This window comes from Aegilops tauschii, chromosome 2, assembly GCF_002575655.3.
Source record: "Aegilops tauschii subsp. strangulata cultivar AL8/78 chromosome 2, Aet v6.0, whole genome shotgun sequence".
NCBI classification, from domain to species: domain Eukaryota; kingdom Viridiplantae; phylum Streptophyta; class Magnoliopsida; order Poales; family Poaceae; genus Aegilops; species Aegilops tauschii.
In genome coordinates this window covers 245,072,563-245,096,874 of record NC_053036.3, presented here as the reverse complement: position 1 = coordinate 245,096,874, position 24,312 = coordinate 245,072,563, and positions in this window count along the sequence as shown.

Genomic DNA, 24,312 nt, shown 5'->3' with positions numbered 1-24,312 from the left:
GTTCGACGCCACCACGCCGGTGCCGCTTCCCCGCCGTACTGCCTCGTCTCCTCCTCGCCCCCCTCCTGATCTGGGCGCCTTGCCGCGGCACCCCGGCGATGCCACCCCCGAGGACGATGTCGCCCGCCTCCCCGACTGCCACCTCATCATTCCGAGTCTCCACCGACCACCACGAGCCGCTGCCTCCCCTTCCGGCTCACTGTGAGCCCCGTGCCCTCCTTTTTCCTCTGTGCACCGGCCTCCCCCGCGCAACTGCCGCCGTCACCTGCGCCCACACGCCCACGCCCTGCCTCCGCGCGCCAAGCCTGCCTCCACCACTAACGCCGATGCCGGCTAAAGCTGCTATTAGTGCCCCACCCCCTGCCGTAACTGCTGCTGCCCGACACCGTGGCGCCCGCGGCCGGCCAGCCAAGAGCCATGGCCGCCGGTCCACCCCCTCGAATGCGTGCGCTGGCCCCTGGCCGCCGGCGCTCGCGCCCGCGCGCCCCCGGGTCCAGGCGCCCGTGCACCCACACCCGGTAGCCCACCCGTTTAACCCCCTGTGCCATTGACAACTGGGCCCCACGCCCCCATTAAAAAAAGAATTAGAAAATTAATTGGAAAAATATTAATTAATTAGATAATTAATTAACTTAATTAAATCTGTTAAATTAATGACTTAATTAAACTAATTAAACCTGCTTAGTTAGTCTAAGACCATGACGAACGGGCCCCACCTGTCAGTTTGACCGCTCAACGGTCACAGTTGACCGCTGACGTCATGCTGATGTAGTAAACCTATTTTTGGTTTAAATTAAATCTGTTAATTCCTGAAAATGATTAAATCCTTTTTAAATTAATATAAAATAATCCGTAACTCGGACGAAAATACTTTGTACATGAAAGTTACTCAGAACGACGAGATGAATCCGGATACGTAGCCCGTGCGTCCGCCACACGTCCCTAGCATAGCGAACGTGCAACATTTCACCTCCGGTTCATCTATCCGGAAACGCGAAACACTGGGAATACTTTCCCGGATGTTTCCCCCCTTCGCCAGTATCACCTATCCCTGCGTTAGATCACCCCTGGCACCGCGTATTGCCTTGTTATATTTTGTGATGCTTTGTTTGCTCTGTATTCATTGTTTCTTCCCCCTCTTCTCTCCGGTAGACTACGAGACGGACGTCGCTGCTGCCTCGATCGACTACGTTGTTGACGACCCCTCCTTGCCAGAGCAACCAGGCAAGCCCCCCCCCCTTGATCACCAGATATCGCCTATTCCTTCTCTATACTGCTTGCATTAGAGTAGCGTAGCATGTTACTGCTTTCGGTTAATCCTATTCTGATGCATAGCCTATCATTTGTTGCTACAGCTGTTACCCTTACCTGCTATCCTACTGCTTAGTATAGGATGCTAGTGTTCCATCAAAGGCCCTACATTCTTGTCCGTCTGCCATGCTATACTATTGGGCCGTGATCACTAGGAAGGTGATCACGGGTATATACTATATACATTATATACATGACACATGTGGTGACTAAAGTCGGGTCAGCTTGTTGAGTACCCGCAAGTGATTCTGATGAGGGGGCTGAAAGGACAGGTGGCTCCATCCCGGTAGAGGTGGGCCTAGGTTCCTGACGGTCCCCGACTGTTACTTTGTGGCGGAGCGACAGGGCAGGTTGAGACCACCTAGGAGAGAGGTGGGCCTGGCCCTGATCGGCGTCCGCGGATACTTAATAATAACACGCTTAACAAGTTCTTGGTATTTGATCTGAGTCTGGCCATTTGGTCTATACGCACTAACCAACTACGTGGGAAAGTTATGGGCACTCGACGTCGTGGTATCAGCCGAAGCCTTCATGACATCAGCGACTGAGCGGCGCGCGCCGGATTGGAACGTAAGCCTGCTCTTGTATTAAGGGGGCTAGTTCTGCTTCCGGCCGCGTACGCAACGTGCAGGTGTGCAATGGGCGATGGACCCAGACCCCTGCGCCATAGGATTTAGACCGGCGTGCTGACCTCTCTGTTGTGCCTAGGTAGGGCTGCGACGTGTTGATCTTCCGAGGCCGGGCATGACCCAGAAAAGTGTGTCCGACCAAAGGGGATCGAGCGTGTTGGGTTATGTGGTGCACCCCTGCAGGGAAGTTTATCTATTCGAATAGTCGTGTCCCTCGGTAAAAGGATGACCCGGAGTTGTACCTTGACCTTATGGCAACTAGAACCGGATACTTAATAAAACACACCCTTCCAAGTGCCAGATACAACCCGGTGATCGCTCTTTAATAGGCGACGAGGAGGGGATCGCCGGGTAGGATTATGCTATGCGATGCTACTTGGTGAACTTACCATCTACTCTCTTCTATATGCTGCAAGATGGAGGTGGCCAGAAGCGTAGTCTTTGACAGGATTAGCTATCCCCCTCTTATTCTGGCATTCTACAGTTCAGTCCACCGATATGGCCCTTTACACATATACCCATGCATATGTAGTGTAGCTCCTTGCTTGCGAGTACTTTGGATGAGTACTCATGGTTGCTTTTCTCCCTCTTTTCCCCCTTTCCCTTCTACCTGGTTGTCGCAACCAGATGCCGGAGCCCAGGAGCCAGACGCCACCGTCGACGATGACTCCTACTACACTGGAGGTGCCTACTACTACGTGCAGCCCGCTGACGACGACCAGGAGTAGTTAGGAGGATCCCAGGCAGGAGGCCTGCGCCTCTTTCGATCTGTATCCCAGTTTGTGCTAGCCTTCTTAAGGCAAACTTGTTTAACTTATGTCTGTACTCAGGTATTGTTGCTTCCGCTGACTCGTCTATGATCGAGCACTTGTATTCGAGCCCTCGAGGCCCCTGGCTTGTATTATGATGCTTGTATGACTTACTTGTCTTTAAAGTTGTGTTGTGATATCTTCCCGTGAGTCCCTGATCTTGATCGTACACGTTTGCGTGCATGATTAGTGTATGATTGAATCGGGGGCGTCACAAGTTGGTATCAGAGCCAACTGCCTGTAGAAATCCCCCTTCCACACTCCTTGGCCGAAGTTGAGTCTAGTCGATGAAAACTGTTTTACTAACATGGCTGTGCGGCCCATGGGCCCACGTCGCCATTGGGTGGTATTAGGATCTTTTACTCCTTGATCCTTACTCTGGGACTCTGATCTCTCTTCTATTCGGGTTAAAATGAATTTTTCTAACTCCAACTCTAGGTTCTCGTAAATACTTTCTCCCAGAGAGCCCCTCGGTCCGAACGATCGCTTGTTTCACCAGAAGATTCCGAAGAAACCCTACGATGTTCTCTTGAGACTATGTGCCATCGCTTTTACAATTCCCTATCACCGATGTATCCTTATGGATAACTACCTACATTTGTCGTTCATACATTCATCCCCAGTCGATCTTGTTATTACAAGATACACCGAAATTCTCTCTATTGTTCCGAGAATACTTTGTGCCTTGCAGTTCTTTGCCACCTGAATACCCCTACGGATAATTGTCGCTCTTACCGAGTATCCACTTATCCCCAGTTGTTTGTGTTTCGCAAAAGTCTTCGAAATACTATTCGATCCTCCAAAAATCCCTAGCACCTTATTGCTCTACAAACACTTGTCTGCTTGCATTATGGATGCTCTCCATATGTCTGGCAATATTCATTAGTCTCCTTTGACACCGTCATTTTGATCCTATTGATTCAACATGAGTGCGAGTGCACGCAATCATCGGTTGATCCTTTTAAAATATCTTTCCGGCTCAGATGTCATTTTGAAAGTGAGCTGGTTATCGACTCATCAAATTGTCTTCGATTGTACTCCTAAGTCTATTCAACTTATCCATTCTTAATCAGACTGTTGGCTTCTGATCCCTTGATTTGAAAATCATAATTCCTTTGCAGATGAGCTCTGAATTAGTCAGTTGTTTCTATAATCCATTGCCTTCGCATTGTTTCTTCCTCTGGTTGAGTACCGATGGTCACATCAGATCCTTTGAGGACCACCTGATCCTTTGTTGGATTTTATCCGATAGCGTCCTTCATATTCAATCACTTTGGAAGTTCTTTCTCCATTGGTAAATCCTATCCTCTGATTGACCAACCATGCTCTGCTTTCGAGCTTGTGTTATTTACTCCTGAAGTTTGTGGTATATGTTCCTAAGAGACCCTGATGGGTTGAAGCTATGCCTTTTCTAATCTGTGTAAACCCGAAAGCTTCTACGGGTCATACTCTAACGGTGTTATGCCAAATAAAATTTCAGCACTACAACTTCATCAAACGCGAGGAGTGAATGAAAGGTCATGCATTGGAGAAGTGGGAGTCGACCTTGAACTTTGTGTTCATGCCCATGGACACGATGTATAACTTATCATGGAAGCTGCTCGTAAAAATAGTTACCCCCTTGTTATAAGTTCATCTTGTATCCGTGGTTCGGTCATTTATGATCGAGGTTTCCGACCATGTTCTCCTTTAAATACCATTTCTTGTGCAAGTTTAAGCACTTGTCTTCTGTAGAGTAATACCCTAGTCCAACCTCTACTTTGATTTGTCGTCGAGTATTACCCCCTGGTATCTCAAGATTATCACGGAACAGCATAACTTCTTATGAGTTCTTCATCAAGTGCTACATTCTCATTGATTCCAATTTTTCACGGGCTCTGAGTTATTAAACACTCAAAGACACCGATAACTGACTCGAGTCCGCATCGCGATTAAGCAACTCTGGGTAACCTTCATTATTTACGAGTTTGAACTCACTCACGTCATTCCTAGCCTGCTTGTCTATATCCTTGTCGTGCCGATTTTAACTGTGCTACCTGGTCCTTAATCCCGAAGCGCAACTTTCCACGATGAGCTAAGCTTACGTCGATCTTTCTCGTCATATCATTTCACCTTGAACAACAAGCTTGATTTCGAGTTTGTGTTGTACCCATGGTTCCAATAACCTTTCGCTTCATCATGCCTTTGACTTGATGTTGCCGCTAATTGATTACATCTTCTTGAAATCTCTCGACAAATGTGTCGTGGTCATCATCAACCTTATGAGCTCGTCCTGGATATCAATCGGATTCATGAAGAGAAATACCATCCTTGCCCTTGAAGAGTTGTGTTATCATTGGCCACTTTATTGCCTTCCCTCCAACACAAACTTGTTCGTATTTTGTGTTGTACCTTGAGTTCCTTGCTACCCAGCATTGTTCTTCTTTACCTTGAAATATTACCACCTTTTATGTCAAGAATGTCGTGGGAATTTCACCACCTCTTAAGAACTCTTGCTATGGTGATACCTTTCACCATCACCATTCTTTCATGGGTCCTCGTGTTGGTTCCAACCAGGGTACCAACAAGTGAGCGGTGCTGTTTGGATTCTGCCCTTCTAGCAACCCTATTGCTTTGAGGTTAATGGCTGGCTGTTCATTCTTAGACTATTGATTATTAAATCACCATTCGGACGTTGGTCGTGCAACCCAGCCCATATTTCGGGTGCACCTTTCAACCAATGTTTAATTGTGTATGTTTTCCTCGAGCATAGATCATTATACCATTTGATCTGACAAATGTTATCCCCTTGTTCACATAGTTGTGGAAATCCATCTTTTGTTAATCTCGATGAATTGTCGCTGATTCCATCAGCCACCTCCTCATCCTCTCGTTGGTTTACTGATGAACTCTTGTTTCGGAACTCGCTTCCATAGTTCATTTCCCGAGAATCTTACAATGTCATCTCGTCAAATTGTGCCGCACCTTTTCTTCTCAGGCATCCTAAGTCTGAGGTATTGTGACACCAATCAGATCTGAATCTCGGTCAGATATGATGGTTGGAACATATTTCCAAGAGTTATAATGTTGGTCTTTATATGACCCGGTAAGGTTATGTCATGCCTAGCACACCTGGCCGGAGGACCTATTGTTATAGTTTCCTTTAGCAAGCTTAGCGATTCTTCCATGAGGAAATCGTAAGACTTACTTTACAAGTTGTTCCTGATGGATCCCTTGTGTATCGAAAGTCCGACCTTTGCTTGAAGACCATGTCAATGCAATCTCGAAGCATGTATGTGGTACCCCTATCATCAATAGGAACATTTGAAGCATAATGCTAAGTTTTCTTTATCAATTATCCAAACACCGTTGTACGGGTAATATCATGAAATTCCTCCCCCTTACCTCAATGGTTTTCTACTTTCTATCCTGTCATGGATATCATGCTCCGCTTGTCCTTGGGAAGGATACACCCCTGAAATATGTGTGTATACACATTTTCCTTTCCATTGTTCTGTTTAAAACTGATAATCACTTTTCCTTTCCGTTGGTTTGTTTAACCCTTCTTGTGATCTATATGGTCTAAGCAGTAATAATTCACTGCTTATGTAAACACCTTGGTGTACAACTCTGTCATTGAGACCCTGTTTCTACTATTGATGACTTTCCGGTAACCGCCGATGGACGAGAACTTTGCCTATTGGTCCGCCTCGTTCAACGAGCAGGAAAATAGTTCTCTTCGTCCCTCGCCCTTGGTACCGACGTTGTTGACAACATAACTGACAGGCCACCCTCTGACATGCCTTACTTACATGATCGTGCAAGACGTCACCACCCTTCCTATTTTTAACCCACATGGTGGGCCCATAACCCACAGTTCCACAGGATCGAAACCTGACTCTCTTGTACACCCCCTGTTCCCAAAATTATTCCTCCCGCATGGACTCGTATGTAATTTATGAGCCACCTTCCGATAAGATCATCAATTCTGGCATCGGACACAATAATTATTCCGTTGCTTTGAACCCCTTTTCATGCCCTGTTTTAGGCATTGAACGATTGCCTGCCCGCTTGAAACTTCCCATGGTACCTCCTTACTTTGCTCTCGATATTTTCTTAAGTTTCAATTCGAGAGTTACTTTCCGCCACCTTCCCCGATGTTATCGATCAGATAGTCAACCTTGAAGAGGTCCGTTCTCCCGGAATACCCCCCTTTTATTCTTTCGTAAGTACGATGGAACTCCCGAAGGAAGGATTAAGACTTCGTCATGATGACCGGGAGCAGAGGAATGCAGACGTCAACGGAAGGGATCAATTTCTTCGAGAAGATCAACTAAGACCGAGAACACTCGCGAGAATTTCGTAACCAGAACCGCCTCTTAAATCTCGGGACGAGATTTCTTGTAGTGGAGGAGAATTGTGACGCCCGGATAATTAAGCCACAGTAATCTCTGCTAACAATGCCACGTCACCATGATTACCGTTGTTAATCTCGCGATGATTCAATCCCGTTCGGATTCAAAATTCAAATTCAAGTTAAACAATAAAAGTTTTCAAATGTTAAAACCAAAATGTTCTGGATGTGATAAATAATGCGTAAGTAATATTGGTGGAGAAACAACCTTTTTATAAAATGTTTGACTACCCTAGACTAATTAAAAATAGTGGCTAAAATAATAATTTAATTGCTTTTGAAGTTATGAAAGTATTAAACTAATTATATTCTGACTACAAACTAGGTTTTGCAGTGGCCTATATTGTTGATACTAATATAGGTGCTAACTTGGTATTTCATAAAACTAACATAAAAGAAACTATAAATGAAAATAGAAAAGAATAAATAAAAGAAAAGGAAAAAAACAAAAAAAACAGAAAAGGAAAAGAAACCCCCCTCGTCCCACTGGGCCTTGGCCCAGCCAGGCAGGCCCACGCCACTGGCCTACTTAGGCCTCCCCCACTCCAACGTAACCCTAACCCACTCCCCTCGCTCCTCCTCCCCCCTCCCCCCACGTTCTAGATCGGGGGCGGCGCCCCTGCGCTCGCTGTGCCCCGACCCTGTCGCGCCTGTCGCCCCGCTCCCCGCCGTCGTTCGACGCCAGTACACCGGCGCCGCCTCTCCGCCGTACTGCCTCGTCTCCTCCTCGCCCCCCTCCTGATCTTGGCGCCTTGCCGCGGCGCCCCGGTGACGCCACCGCCCGAGGACGACGTCGCCCGCCTCCTCGACTGCCACCTCGTCGTTCCGCTTCTCCACCGACCACCTCGAGCCGCTGCCTCCCCTTCCGGTTCACTATGAGCCCCGCACCCTCCTTTTTCCTCTGTCCTCCGGCCTCCCCCGCGCAACTGCCACCGCCACCTGCGCCGACACGCCCACGCCCTGCCTCCGCGCGCCAAGCCTGCCTCCACCACTGACGCCGATGCCGGCTAAAGCTGCTATTAGTGCCCCACCCCCTGCCGTAACTACTGCTGCCCCTCGAATGCGTGCGCTGGCCCCTGGCCGCCGGCGCTCGCGCCCGCGCGCCCCCCGGTCCAGGCGCCCGTGCAACCACACCCGGTAGCCCACCCGTTTAAACCCCTGTGCCATTGACAACTGGGCCCCACGCCCCCATTAAAAAAGAATTAGAAAATTAATTAGAAAAATATTAATTATATAATTAATGAACTTAATTAAATCTGTTAAATTAACCTACTGACTTAATTAAACTAATTAAACCTGCTTAGTTAGTCTAAGACAATGATGAACGGGCCCCACCTGTAAGTTTGACCGCTCAACGGTCACAGTTGACCGCTGACGTCATGCTGATGTAGTAAACCTATTTTTGGTTTAAATTAAATATGTTAATTCCTGAAAATGATTAAATTCTTTTTAAATTAATATAAAATAATCCGTAACTCGGATGAAAATACTTTGTACATGAAGTTGCTCAGAACAACGAGACGAATCCGGATACGTAGCCCGTTCGTCCGCCACACGTCCCTAGCATAGCGAACGTGCAACATTTCACCTCCGGTTCATCTGTCCGAAAACGCGAAACACCAGGAATACTTTCCCGGATGTTTTCCCCCTTTCCCAGTATCACCTATCCCTGCGTTAGATCACGCCTGGCACCGCGTATTGCCTTGTTATATTTTGTGATGCTTTGTTTGCTCTGTATTCATTGTTTCTTCCCCCTCTTCTCTCCGGTAGACTACGAGACAGACGTCGCTGCTGCCTCGATCGACTACGTTGTTGACGACCCCTCCTTGCCAAAGCAACCAGGCAAGCCCCCCCGCCTTGATCACCAGATATCGCCTATTCCTTCTCTATACTGCTTGCATTAGAGTAGAATAGCATGTTACTGCTTTCGGTTAATCCTATTCTGATGCATAGCCTGTCATTTGTTGCTACAGTTGTTACCCTTACCTGCTATCCTACTGCTCAGTATAGGATGCTAGTGTTCCATCAGTGGCCCTACATTCTTGTCCGTCTGCCATGCTATACTATCGGGTCGTGATCACTAGGCAGGTGATCACGGGTATATACTATATACTTTATATACATGACACATGTGGTGACTAAAGTCGGGTCAGCTCGTTGAGTACCCGCAAGTGATTCTGATGAGGGGGCTGAAAGGACAGGTGGCTCCATCCCGGTAGAGGTGGGCCTGGGTTCCTGACGGCCCCGAACTGTTACTTTGTGGCGGAGCGACAGGGCGGGTTGAGACCACCTAGGAGAGAGGTGGGCCTGGCCCTGGTCGGTGTCCGCGGATACTTAATAATAACACGCTTAACGAGTTCTTGTTATTTGATCTGAGTCTGGCCATTTGGTCTATACGCACAAACCAACTACGTGGGAAAGTTATGGGCACTCGACGTCGTGGTATCATCCAAAGCCTTCGTGACGTCAGCGACTGAGCGGCGCGCGCCGGATTGGAACGTAAGCCTGCTCTTGTATTAAGGGGGCTAGTTCTGCTTCCGGCCGCGTACGCAACATGCAGGTGTGCAATGGGCGATGGGCCCGGACCCCTGCGCCATAGGATTTAGACCGGCGTGCTGACCTCTCTGTTGTGCCTAGGTAGGGCTGCGACGTGTTGATCTTCCGAGGCCGGGCATGACCCAGAAAAGTGTGTCCGGCCAAAGGGGATCGAGCGTGTTGGGTTAGGTGGTGCACCCCTGTAGGGAAGTTTATCTATTCGAATAGCCGTGTCCCTCGGTAAAAGGACGACCCGGAGTTGTACCTTGACCTTATGACAACTAGAACCGGATACTTAATAAAACACACCCTTCCAAGTGCCAGATACAACCCGGTGATCGCTCTCTAACAGGGCGACGAGGAGGGGATCGCCGGGTAGGATTGTGTTATGCGATGCTACTTGGTGAACTTACCATCTACTCTCTTCTACAATGTGCAAGATGGAGGTGGCCAGAAGCGTAGTCTTCGACAGGATTAGCTATCCCCCTCTTATTCTGGCATTCTGCAGTTCAGTCCACCGATATGGCCCTTTACACATACACCCATGCATATGTAGTGTAGCTCCTTGCTTGCGAGTACTTTGGATGAGTACTCATGGTTGCTTTTCTCCCTCTTTTCCCCCTTTCCCTTCTACCTGGTTGTCGCAACCAGATGCCGGAGCCCAGGAGCCAGACGCCACCGTCGACGATGACTCCTACTACACTGGAGGTGCCTACTACTACGTGCAACCCTCTGACGACGACCAGGAGTAGTTAGGAGGATCCCAGGCAGGAGGCCTGCGCCTCTTTCGATCTGTATCCCAGTTTGTGCTAGCCTTCTTAAGGCAAACTTGTTTAACTTATGTCTGTACTCAGGTATTATTGCTTCCGCTGACTTGTCTATGATCGAGCACTTGTATTCGAGCCCTCGAGGCCCCTGGCTTGTATTATGATGCTTGTATGACTTACTTATCTTTTAGAGTTGTGTTGTGATATCTTCCCGTGAGTCCCTGATCTTGATCGTACACGTTTGCGTGCATGATTAGTGTACGATTGAGTCGGGGGCGTCACAGGTACGACCTATCTTGTGGCCCAGTGAAGTAGGGAGCTCCAGCTGCTGAGTCGGTTAGGCCGGCGCGGTTGCTGTGGTACTGGCGGCAGGGAAGCAGAGATGTCGCAACGGTCGACGGCTACGGGGAAGTAGCGCCGGGGCCCTGGACGGATCCAAAGTTGGAGCCGCTTCGGCGCCCTGCACAATGGCGGGGGTGAATCGGCTCCGGTATGGTTCACGCGGCGGTCGTCGAGGCAGCTCCGGCAGCACGCAGTAAGAGGCACACGACCCAGTGCACGACGGCAAACAGACAGCGTCTCCGGCATTGGCGAGGAGGGCGGCGGTGAATTTGGTGTGGTGGGGGCACCATGGAGGAGGTGCTGAGGTTTCGCAGCTGGGGAGAAGGGAGCTTCCGAGGAGAAGGTGATTTGGCGCCCACGAGGTATGAATGGGGAATTGGGAAGGGGAACCATGTCTTACGGACGCATTTGTCTGAAATGTGGGGGGGAGTTACATTTCTACCCCTGCCTTTCGGCTTCTCGACTTGGGTCTGTGTACTGAGGGTCGGGGATAGTAGAGTAACTTTGCTTCTCCCAAATAGTGGGCGCTAGCGATTTCGGGCAAGGAGGGCGTGTTTTGAAATAGTCGGTGCGAGCGATTTCAGGCAAGGAGAGGGTGCTTTGCCGCCCATGGTTTATGAATTATTCAGCACATGTCATTTCAGCCGAGGAGAAGGCGCGCTTGGATGAAGTTATGAACCAACCCTCGATGTTCAACGGGCCAATTGATGCGTGTCCCACATAGGCCGGCAATTTTGCGTCTCCCATTTATTTGCTTGGGAGAATTCCACCGAGCAGAGGGTGTTTCACGGTTTGTTCAAATTTTGGGAGAACGACCATCCATGTCTACCTTACCAAGTCGATTCGTATCAAATTTTGGAATATTAGCTTGCCACTTCTTTTTTAGATGGAGAGATGATGCTCGGGAGTAATGTGTTTTTACATGCTCGTTGCTAACGGTTTACTATATGACAAATATTTGACCCACTCAAAAACGGGAATCAAACCCAAAATGAAATATCTCGATTCAATGAAATAGCTCGTTCACCAGGTCAAAATAGTGAACTAAATCCAAAATTGAACACCTCAATCGAGTAGCATGTTGTACAGTATTATAGTACTCCATGAACATGTTGAAAGTCAAATTAATGAACTTGTTTGATACGCATATCTCCGTTCATGTGTGGGTTGCAGACAACATGTTCTCCAATTTAAATATTTGAAAGCAAGTTTATATCGAAACATGGTTTGTATCAGTCTTTGATGCATAAAATGCGACCTCCCCCTCTCCCAGACTCCTGCTCTCTCTCTCGCCGACAATCTTCAATTCTATCGCACGCATACAACACACAAACCTTGTTGGTCCCTCTCCCTCTCTCTCTATCTTTCTCTCTCTCTTTGTGTGTGTGGGGGGGGTCTTTCTAGTTTGCATGCATATATACTCCATGTATAGGTCTCTCTCGCACACTATGTATGATTCTCTAGTCCAAGCTAAATATATTGGGTGCACTCATCGTACGCACACAAATTCCCTGGCTTGTTGCCTGTAACTCTCTCACGCACCACTCTGCCATCTCGGAGCTCTTCCCTCTCTCTCTCTCAAACTCTCCATCTCCCTGGGTCACACATACACATGCATATCTCACTCGCACTCGATAGACCCATCTAAAACTCCATCTCTCTCCCTCGTTCTCTCTCCATCTCACACGCACACACACACACAATCTCATGCCTAGCCAAGTATGATGTTCTCTCACTCAATTGTAGGCACACGTAGTCCCCTCTATATGTATATGACTAGCTAATTCTTAGTCTCCATCACAAACATGTGCATGGTCTATCTCGATTTCTCTCGGGGCATCTTTCTATCGCACACGCACCTTGTCCCTCGATCTCCCACCCATATAGTCCCCTCACGATCTCAAGGGGATCTCTCTATCACAAACACACCCTCTCTCCCTCCCCATGCATCCATCTTCTCCATGTGTCCCTCTCGACCTTTGTTCCTTGTTGGCCAGACCTCTATTGGACATGTGCTATAGGGGTGTCTCTCTCCGTTGCAAACAATCACACACTAGCTATCTTCGTGTATCTCCTCACCTTGCTTTTCTATCTCGGAGATGCATGCGTGATATGTTTGCATAAGAAACGAACACACGCACTCTCTCTCTCTCTAATTTATCGTTTGTTGTCCCTTTCTCTTTCAGACACATACTATTTTTGCACACTCACTCATTCTCCTTCACATGCACTTGATCTCTCTCGACTTAGGCACTCTCTTCAGTCCATAGCATATAAATTTATTGAAAAGTCAAACATCACAAAGTTTGACCATGTACATGGAGAAAAATATTTACATCTAGAACATCAAACATATATCATTACATTAATCATGAGATGTAGTTTCGTATGATGTATCTTTGGTATTGTAGATATAAATAATATTTGCGTAAACCTTGTCAAAGTTTCCAAAGTTCGACTTCTAAAAAATTTATATGCACTGCATTATCGAGTGGATGGAATATCACTTTCCCCCTCTCAGCTATCTGACACACCACTCAGCCTTATCGGGGCTCCTCTATCTCTCTAAAACTTTATATCTCCCTGGTTCACACATACACATGTCTCGCTCGCGCTACATAGACCCATCTAACACTCTCCACCCTTGTTCTCTCTCTATGTGACACGTACCCCCCTAAGTACCATAATCCCTCACTCCATCATAGGCGCACGCACTCCCCCCCTAAGTATGACTATCTCTCACTAGCCATCAGGAACACACGTATTATCTCCTTCCATCCACACGTCTATCTCGATATCTCTCGAGGTATCTTCTATCGCGCACACACCTTGTCACTCGATCTCCCACCCATGTAGTCCCATCACGATCTCCATGGGATCTCTCTATGACAAACATACACTCTCTCCTCCCCACGTCTGCATTTTCTTCGTACGTCTCTCTCGACCTCTCTCCCTTGTTTGTTAGACCCCTCTTGGCCACGTGCTAGGGGTCTTTCTCTCTCAGTTGCAAACAACCACACACTATCTCCTCACCTTTCTTCCGCTGTCGAAGATGCATGTGTGATATGTTTGCATAAGACACACGCGCTTTTTCTCTACTTTTATCGTGTGGTTTCCATGTCTCTTTCACACACGCACACACACTTTTTCAGTCACTCTTTCTATTTCACTCTCTCTCTCTCTGATCTCTCTCTCTCTAGAAAATTCAAACCTCAGAAAAGTTTGACCAGGTGTATGCGGAAAAACCATTTACATCTGGAACGATCATTAGATTCATCACAACATGTACTTACTTCATACTATCATTTATCTTTGGTATTGTAGATATAAGTAATTTCTTTATAAAGTTGGTCAAAGTTTCAAAAGTTTGACTTTTAAAAAAATGTAGGCACTACATTATCGAACGGAGGGAGTAGCTCTTTCTCTCTCTCTCTGCTATCTCTCACGGGCCTCCCCTCTCACTCGAACTCTCTATACCGAGGGATTATATGGTCACTATGTCAGTGTATAGCTCCGTATATTGTTTAGTTGGCCGGTTAATGATACGTCTCCAACGTATCTATAATTTTTGATGTATTCATGCCATGTTTACAATATTTTTACATGATTTTGGTATGATTTGGTTAGAACAAACCCGGACTGACGTTGTTTTCAGCAGAACTACAGTGGTGTTGTTTTTGTGCAGAAATAAAAGTTCTCGGAATGCGCTGAGAATCAATGGAGATTTTTTCTGGAAAATATAAAAAATACTGGAACGAAGAGTTACCGGAGGGGAGTCCCGTGGGCCCCACGAGGGTGCAGGGTGCGCCCACCGCCCTGGAGCGCGCCCCCTACCTCGTGGACTCCTTCTGGGGCCCCTGACTTGTTCTCGACGCGAACCTCTCCTATAAATACAGAAACCCCCAGAACATAACCTAGATCGGGAGTTCCGCCGCCGCAAGCCACTGTAGCCACCAAAAACCAATCGGGACGCTATTCCGGCACCCTGCCGGAGGGGGTGATCCCTCACCAGTGGCCATCTTCATCATCCCAGCACTCTCCATGTAGAGCAGGGAGTAGTTCACCCTCAGGGATGAGGGTATGTACCAGTAGCTATGTGTTTGATCTCTCTCTCTCTCATGTTCTTGATTTGGCACGATCTTGATGTACCGCGAGCTTTGCTATTATAGTTGGATCTTATGATGTTTCTCCCCCTCTATCTCTTGTAATGGATTGAGTTTTCCCTTTGAAGTTATCTTATCGGATTGAGTCTTTATGGATTTGACAACACTTGATGTATGTCTTGCATGCGCTTATCTGTGGTGACAATGGGATATTCACGTGATCTACTTGATGTATGTTTTGGTGATCAACTTGTGCGTTCAGTGACCTTGTGAACTTATGCATAGGGGTTGGCACACGTTTTCGTCTTGACTCTCCGGTAGAAACTTTGGGGCACTCTTTGAAGTTCTTTGTGTTGGTTGAATAGATGAATCTGAGATTGTGTGATGCATATTGTATAATCATACCCGTGGATACTTGAGGTGACATTGGAGTATCTAGGTGACATTAGGGTTTTGGTTGATTTGTGTCTTAAGGTGTTATTCTAGTACCAACTCTAGGATAGATCGAACAGAAAGAATAGCTTCATGTTATTTTACTACGGACTCTTGAATAGATCGATTAGAAAGGATAACTTTGAGGTGGTTTTGTACCCTACCATAATCTCTTTGTTTATTCTCCGCTATTAGTAACTTTGGAGTGACTCTTTGTTGCATGTTGAGGGATTGTTATATGATCTAATTATGTTATCCTTGTTGAATGAACCCTAGGCCTTGTTCCAAAGCATTGCAATATCGTTTGTGCTCACTTTTATCATTAGTTACCTTGCAGTTTTTATATTTTCAGATTACAAAAACCTATATCTACCATCCATATTGCACTTGTATCACCATCTCTTCGCCGAACTAGTGCACCTCTACAATTTACCATTGTATTGGGTGTGTTGGGGACACAAGAGACTCTTTGTTATTTGGTTGCAGGGTTGCTTGAGAGAGACCATCTTCATCCTACGCCTCCCACGGATTGATAAACCTTAGGTCATCCACTTGAGGGAAATTTGCTACTGTCCTACAAACCTCTGCACTTGGAGGCCCAACAATGTCTACAAGAAGGTTGTGTAGTAGACATCAAGCAATTTCTGGCGTCGTTGCCGAGAGGCTAGGTAAGCGGCACTAACACCCCATCAACTAAGCTAATTTCTGGTGCCGTTACCAGGGAGGTTAGTGCTTGAAGGTATATCTTTAGATCTTGCAATCAAATCTTTTTGTTTCTTGTTTTATCACTAGTTTAGTCTATAATAGAAAACTACAAAAAAATGGAATTAAGGTTGCCTCATATGCTTCATCTTTTTAATGTCTTTCGTGAAAATAAGGATTCTGATAATTGTGCCAAAATGCTAGAAGAAGAATGCATTAAAATTTTTGGCACTAAATCTTTGAATGATGAGCATGATTGCAATGTTGTTAGTATGAACTCTTTGAATATCCATAGTACTAATGATGATTGCACTAGTCATGATGAAAATGTCTCTTATAAGCATGTCAATTTTTGTGGAGTGCATAGAGTTTGCAAGTACACACCAAATAGGGAAGATAGATTTTGCAAGAGGCATAAGTATTTAGAAACTAAATGGTTGCAAGAAAGGTTAGATGTTTGTGCTGAAAATTTAAATTTTCGTAGCCATCCTTGTGAAGTTTGCAATGAACGTGGTCATTTAAATATCCAATGCAAATTGTTTCATGATCGTATCGTGTCCAAAAATTGTGATGACTTGATTTCCCTTGCGCATCATAATGAACTTAGTTTGCTTGTGGGTTATGAAGAAATGAAACGTATAACTAAGGATATGCCAGAATTTGTCATTGATAAAGTTCTTGATTTTGATCTAGAGGAAATTTATATGTATTGTGCGGTGAATTGCATTGAAAATCCTTATATTGCCAATTACATAAAGACAAGAAAACAAATAGAAGAGAATACAAATGAAAGGGAAGAGATTTCCCAATATCCTCCTATTCTTTCTTATGATGAATCAGGTAACGAGGAGGAGCTTTCTATTCAACCAATCTCATTAATAAGGAGCTCCAAAAAGAGGATTAAACCCACACATGATGTGAAGAAGAAAAAGAAAGACAGAGAAACAAAGGTAAAAAGGTATCCCTCCCAAATGATGTGGCTCCTATTACTCATTGTGATGATTATAATTGCTATACTATTGGTGCTATCCATACTATTAATGATGAGAATGATTATGCTTATGGTATGAAAAGGCCCAAGCTTGGGGATGCCATGTTTGATGAGAATGACAAGTTTGAGAATTTATTTGCTGCAATTAATGATTGTCCCAAGCTTGGGGATGCTATGTTTTATGAAGATGATATGTTTAACCTCCCAAGTTTTGATATGCAAATTTATTATGATGATAGCATGCCTCCTATTTATGATGGTTATATTGATGAAAGTGGGTTTGGAAGAGTCTCAACTTTAGGAAGTAATGATCCCACTATTTTGGAGGGTGTTGAATCTTATTGTGAAAATTATGAAAGTGGATTTGGAGAGGTCATGACTTTATTTAGTAATGATTCCACTATCTTGGAAGAGGTTTCAGTTGATTATGATGAGAACAAAGTTGCTACTTATGATGATTATTGTGATGACACTTATGCTATAAAAAGTAGTGATGATTATATTAAAACTTGTCATGATTATGATTACCTTTTTTCTAAACATTACCCTTTTAATGTGGAAACAATTTATAGTATTCGAGTTTCTTATGATACTCCCACTATTCCGAATGAGAAGAATTTTGCTTATGTGGAGAGTAGTAAATTTTCTATGCTTGTAGATCATGAAAAGAATGCTTTATGTGATGGTTATATTGTTGAATTCATTCATTATGCTACTAAAAATTATTATGAGGGTGGAACATATGCTTGTAGGAATTGCAATAATATCAAGTTACCTCTCTATGTGCGTAAAGTTTTGAAGTTATGCTTGTTTTGCCTTCCTATGCTAGTTGATTATTGTTCCCATAAGTTGTTTGCTCACAAAATCCCTATGCATAGGAAGTGGCTTAGACTTAAATGTGCTAGTAATATTATTCATGATGCTCTCTTTATGTTTCAATTCTTATCTTTTGTGTGAGCATCATTGAAATCATCATGCCTAGCTAGGGGCGTTAAACGTTAGCGCTTGTTGGGAGGCAACCCAATTTTATTTTTGTCCTTTGCTTTTGCTCCTGTTTCGTAATAAATAATTCATCTAGCCTCTCATTAGATGTGTTTTTATGTTTTAATTAGTGTTTGTGCCAAGTAGAACCTTTGGGAAGACTTGGGTGAAGTCTATGCGATATTGCTGTAAAAAACAGAAACTTTTGCGCTCACGAGATTAGCTGCCTTTTTTACTGGAGAGTGATTTTAGGTTGATTCTTTTTGAAGAAGATTAATAGACAAATTCCTCACATCCACCAATTTATTTCAGAATTTTTGGAGTTCCAGAAGTATTTTAATGATACAGATTGCTACAGACTATTCTGTTTTTAACAGATTCTGTTTTCTATGTGTTGTTTGCTTATTTTGATGAATCTATGAGTAGTATCGGAGGGTATGAACCATAGAGAAGTTGGAATACAGTAGATATTACACCAATATGAATTTATAATGAGTTCACAACAGTACCTAAGTGCTGATTTATTTTCTTATACTAACGGAGCTTACGAGTTTTCTGTTGAGTTTTGTGTTATGAAGTTTTCAAGTTTTGGGTAAAGATTCGATGGACTATGGAATAAGGAGTGGCAAGAGACTAAGATTGTGGATGCCCAAGGATCCCCAAGGTAATATTCAAGGACAACCAAGAGCCTAAGCTTGGGGATGCCCCGGATGGCATCCCCTCTTTCTTCTTCGTTCATCGGTAACTTTACTTGGAGCTATATTTTTATTCACCACATGATATGTGTTTTGCTTGGAGCGTCATTTTATTTTCTTTTGTTTTGCTTTCTGTTTGAATAAAATACCAAGATCTGAAATTCTTAAATGTTAGAGAGCTTCACATAGTTACATAATTATTCAACTACTCATTGATCTTCACTTATATCTTTCGGAGTAGTTTGTCGTTTGCTCTAGTGCTTCACTTATATATTTTTAGAGCACGGTGGTGGTTTTATTTTATAGAAATTATTGATCTCTCATGATTCACTTATATTATTTTGAGAGTCTTTTAGAACAGCGTGGTAATTTGCTTTGGCTATAAAATTAGTCCTAATATGATAGGCATCCAAGATGGGTATAATAAAAACTTTCATATAGAGTGCATTAAATACTATGAGAAGTTTGATACTTGATAATTGTTTTGAGATATAAAGATGGTGATATTAGAGTCGTGCTAGTTCAGTAATTGTGAAATTGATAAATACTTGTGTTGCGGTTTGCAAGTCCCGTAGCATGCACGTATGGTAACCGTTGTGTGACAAATTTGAAGCATGAGGTGTTCTTTGATTTCCTTCCTTATGAGTGGCGGTCGGGGACGAGCGGTGGTCTTTTCCTACCAATCTATCCCCCTAGGAGCATGCGTGTAGTGCTTGGTTTTGATGACTTGTAGATTTTTTCAATAAGTATGTGAGTTTTTTATGACTAATGTTGAGTCCATGGATTATACGCACTCTCACCCTTCCATCATTGCTAGCCTCTTCGGTACTGTGCATTGCCCTTTCTCACCTCGAGAGTTGGTGCAAACTTTGCCGGTGCATCCAAACCCCGTGATATGATATGCTATATCACACATAAGCCTCCTTATATCTTCCTCAAAACAGCCACCGTACCTACCTATTATGGCATTTCCATAGCCATTCCGAGATATATATAGCCATGCAACTTTCCACCATTTCGTTTATTATGACACACTCCATCCTTGTCATATTGCTTTGCATGATCATGTAGTTGACATCGTATTTTTGGCAAAGCCACCTTCATAATTCTTTCATACATGTCACTCTTGATTCATTGCACATCCCGGTACACCGCCGGAGGCATTCACATAGAGTCATATTTTTTTCTAAGTATCGAGTTGTAATTCTTGAGGGATAAGTAAATAAAGTGTGATGATCATCATTATTAGAGCATTTTCCCAGTGAGGAAAGGATGATGGAGACTATGATTCCCCCACAAGTCGGGATGAGACTCCGGACGAAAAAAAAAGAGGCCAAAGAAGCCCAAATAGGAAAAAGGCCAAAAAAAGAGAGAAGGCCCAAATTTAAAAAATGAGAGAAAAAGGTAGAAGGGCCAATGTTACTATCCTTTTTCCACACTTGTGCTTCAAAGTAGCACCATGATATTCATCATAGAGAGTCTCTTATTTTGTCACTTCCATATACTAGTGGGAATTTTTCATTATAGAACTTGGCTTGTATATTCCAATGATGGGCTTCCTCAAAATGCCCTAGGTCTTCGTGAGCAAGCAACTTGGATGCACACCCACTTAGTTTCTTTGTTGAGCTTTCATATATTTATAGCTCTAGTGCATCCGTTGCATGGCAATCCCTACTCCTTGCATTGACATCAATTGATGGGCATCTCCATAGCCCGTTGATTACCCGCATCAATGTGAGACTTTCTCCTTTTTTGTGTTCTCACACAACCTCCATCATCATATTCTATTCCACCCATAGTGCTATGTCCATGGTTCGCGCTCATATATTGCGTGAAAGTTGAAAGAGTTTGAAAAGGCTAAGTACGAAACAATTGCTTAGCTTGTCATCGGGGTTGTGCATGATGGGAGCATTTTTGTCTGACGGAAATGAAGCATGGCCAAACTATATGATTTTGTAGGGATAAGCTTTTTTTGGCTATGTTATTTTGATAAGACATAATTGCTTGGTTAGTATGCTTCAAGTATTATAATTTTTATGTCAATATTAAACTTTTGTCTTGAATGTTTTGGATCTGAATATTCTTGCCACAATAAAGAAGATTATATTGATAAATATGATAGGTAGCATTCCACATCAAAAATTCTGTTTTTATCATTTATCTACTCGAGGACGAGAAGGAATTAAGCTTGGGGATGCTGATACGTCTCCAACGTATCTATAATTTTTTATGTATTCATGCCATGTTTATAATATTTTTACATGATTTTGGTATGATTTGGTTAGAAGTAACCCGGACTGACGCTGAACTACCGTGGTGTTGTTTTTGTGCAGAAATAAAAGTTCTCGGAATGCTCTGAAAATCAACGCAGATTTTTTCTGGAAAATATAAAAAAAATACTAGAACGAAGAGTTACCGGAGGGCAGTCCCGTGGGCCCCACGAGGGTGGAGGGCGCGCCCACCCCCCTGGGGCATACCCCTGCCTCGTGGACTCCTGTGGGGCCCCTGACTTGTTCTCGATGCGAACCTCTCCTATAAATACAGAAACCCCAGAATATAACCTAGATCGGGAGTTCCGCTGCCGCAAGCCTCTGTAGCCACCAAAAACCAATCGGGACCCTATTCCGGCACCCTGCCGGAGGGGGGATCCCTCACCGGTGGCCATCTTCATCATCCCGGCGCTCTCCATGTCAAGGAGGGAGTAGTTCACCCTCAGGGCTGAGGGTATGTACCAGTAGCTATGTGTTTGATCTCTCTCTCTCTCTTGTGTTCTTGATTTGGCACGATCTTGATGTACCGCGAGCTTTGCAATTATAGTTGGATCTTATGACGTTTCTCCCCCTCTATCTCTTGTAATGGATTGAGTTTTCCCTTTGAAGTTATCTTATCGGATTGAGTCTTTAAGGATTTGAGAACACTTGATGTATGTCTTGCATGTGCTTATCTGTGGTGACAATGGGATATTCACGTGATCTACTTGATGTATGTTTTGGTGATCAACTTGCGGGTTCAGTGACCTTATGAACTTATGCATAGGGGTTGGCACACGTTTTCGTCTTGACTCTCCGGTAGAAACTTTGGGGCACTCTTTGAAGTTCTTTGTGTTGGTTGAATAGATGAATCTGAGATTGTGTGATGCATATCGTATAATCATACCCGCGGATACTTGAGGTGACATTGGAGTATCTAGGTGACATTAGGGTTTTGGTTGATTTGTGTCTTAAGGTGTTATTCTAGTACGAATTCTAGGATAGATCGAACAGAAAGAATAGCTTCATGTTATTTTACTTTGGAGTGACTCTTTGTTGCATGTTGAGGGATTGTTATATGATCTAATTATGTTATCCTTGTTGAGAGAACTTGCACTAGTGAAAGTATGAACCCTAGGCCTTGTTCCAAAGCGTTGCAATACCGTTTGTGCTCACTTTTATCATTAGTTACCTTGCTGTTTTTATATTTTCAGATTACAAAAACCTATATCTACCATCCATATTGCACTTGTATCACCATCTCTTCGCCGAACTAGTGCACCTCTACAATTTACCATTGTATTGGGTGTGTTGGGGACACAAGAGACTCTTTGTTATTTGGTTGCAGGGTTGCTTGAGAGAGACCATCTTCATCCTACGCCTCCCACGGATTGATAAACCTTAGGTCATCCACTTGAGGGAAATTTGCTACTGTCCTACAAACCTCTGCACTTGGAGGCCCAGCAACGTCTACAAGAAGAGATTGTGTAGTAGACATCAGTTAACCAGTCCACATGCTGCCTTGTCAGCTCGTGTTCTCTATCTTCATGTGCTGGCCCATGTGGCAGTGGGTGAAAATAAGTAAACTAGAGGCCCATCTGACACGTGGTGAAGTAAACAAAGTTGAAACCACTCGGGGTAGCACCCCGCACGCTAGTAAATTGAGGGTACACTTCTTCCGCGTGAAGGACGCACTCGCGCACACTTCACCACTTCGCGGCAGCATGCACAGAAGGACGCACTCGCGCACACCCAGCACACAACACACACCAGCACACGTGTACAGCGCCGTCGCCGCCGGCTGAGATGGACGGTGAGGCAGCCAACAAGCGGAGGCGGCTCGAGCCAAAACCGCATCCGGCGAGCCTGGACTTCATCAGCAGCCTCCCCGATGACATGCTGCTCATCATCATCGGCCTCCTCCCCACCAAATCTACCGTGCGGACCACCCCGCTCTCCCAGTGGTGGCGCCCCCTCTGGCGCCGCGTCCCCCTCAACCTCACCGTCGACAGCTGCCTCTGCGACGGGGATTGCAAACGCATGGCTGCAGTCTCCAAGATCCTTTCATTAGACCCTGGGCCAGCCAGACGCCTTGACATCCGCATGTTCAGTACCAACTGCAAGGTCCAAGCCAAGTTCGATGATTGGTTCTTATCCCCGCCCTAGATCAGCTCGAGGAGCTCATCTTTGAAGCTGGACGATGTCGCTCTCCGCCGCCGTCCGCGCTCCGCCTCACGCCAACGCTGCGCCGCGCCAGCTTCAGCTCCTGCTATCTTCCCCAGATTAATGTCGCGCCCGCCCTTCTTCTCCTTCAACTCAAGCAGCTCGACCTCTTCGACGTTGGCATCTCAAAGAAGGCTATGGAGAACCTGTTCTGCAGCTGTACTGCGCTCGAGTACCTTCGTCTTCAGCAGATCCACGCGTTCATTAGCCTCCACATCGCCTCGACGAATCTCCGATGGATTTATGTGTCTTGCTGGCCCTGCAACAAGACATCAATTGGGAAGAAATCACTCCATCTGTTCCACGTTATGGTCATTGAGAATGCGCCTTTCCTTGAGAGATTGCTTGTATCTGATCTAGAAGGTCCAACAAAAATCAGGGTCATTGACGCACCATAATTGACAGCGTTGGTGTACTCGTCTACCAAATTCTCCGAACACTTTATTGGATTCGTAATTGTTCAGGTACAACACTCATCTTATTCTCCGTCTTCCTGAAATTCACATTTTAAAATTTCTTCTTGATGTATTTACGACTGTCATCCAGAAAGTGATTCCCACAAGCTTGACCCAGTCTATGCGCACAGTGAAGATCTTGGCAATAAAATCTATCGGCCCCAATCTGGATCAAGTTGTTGGATTCCTTACATGCTTTCCGTGCACAGAGAAGCTACTCATCGAGGTAAAACTTCTCTCCTATTAGTAAACGGTAATCATCGTGTAGCTCAATTTTTTCGTAATTTTCCGAAATTACGATGACAAGTGTAGTTTTCAAAACTGCATCTACGCACTGCACCGAAAGAAATGTTTTTAGTATTTTTTCTCACATGATCACCTGCATCGTTTTTTTGTTGTACTACTATAGTAGCCTAGGCTAGTCATAGTGGCAAGTAACTTAGACTAGTAACTCTATGGTTACCCTAAGAGCAAGTACTACCTCCGTCCTGGTTTACTCCTCCTATTTTGTAGTATCAAAATTTGACCATAGATTTAACTGACAAAATGTTAATGCATGTCACTAAAAATTATATTGTTGGATTCGTATTTGAACATAATTTCAAATGGTATAATTTTTGGTGACATGCATTGGCATTTTCTTAGGTAAATCTATGGTCAAAATTTTACACTAAATACGATGTAGTACAAAAGTG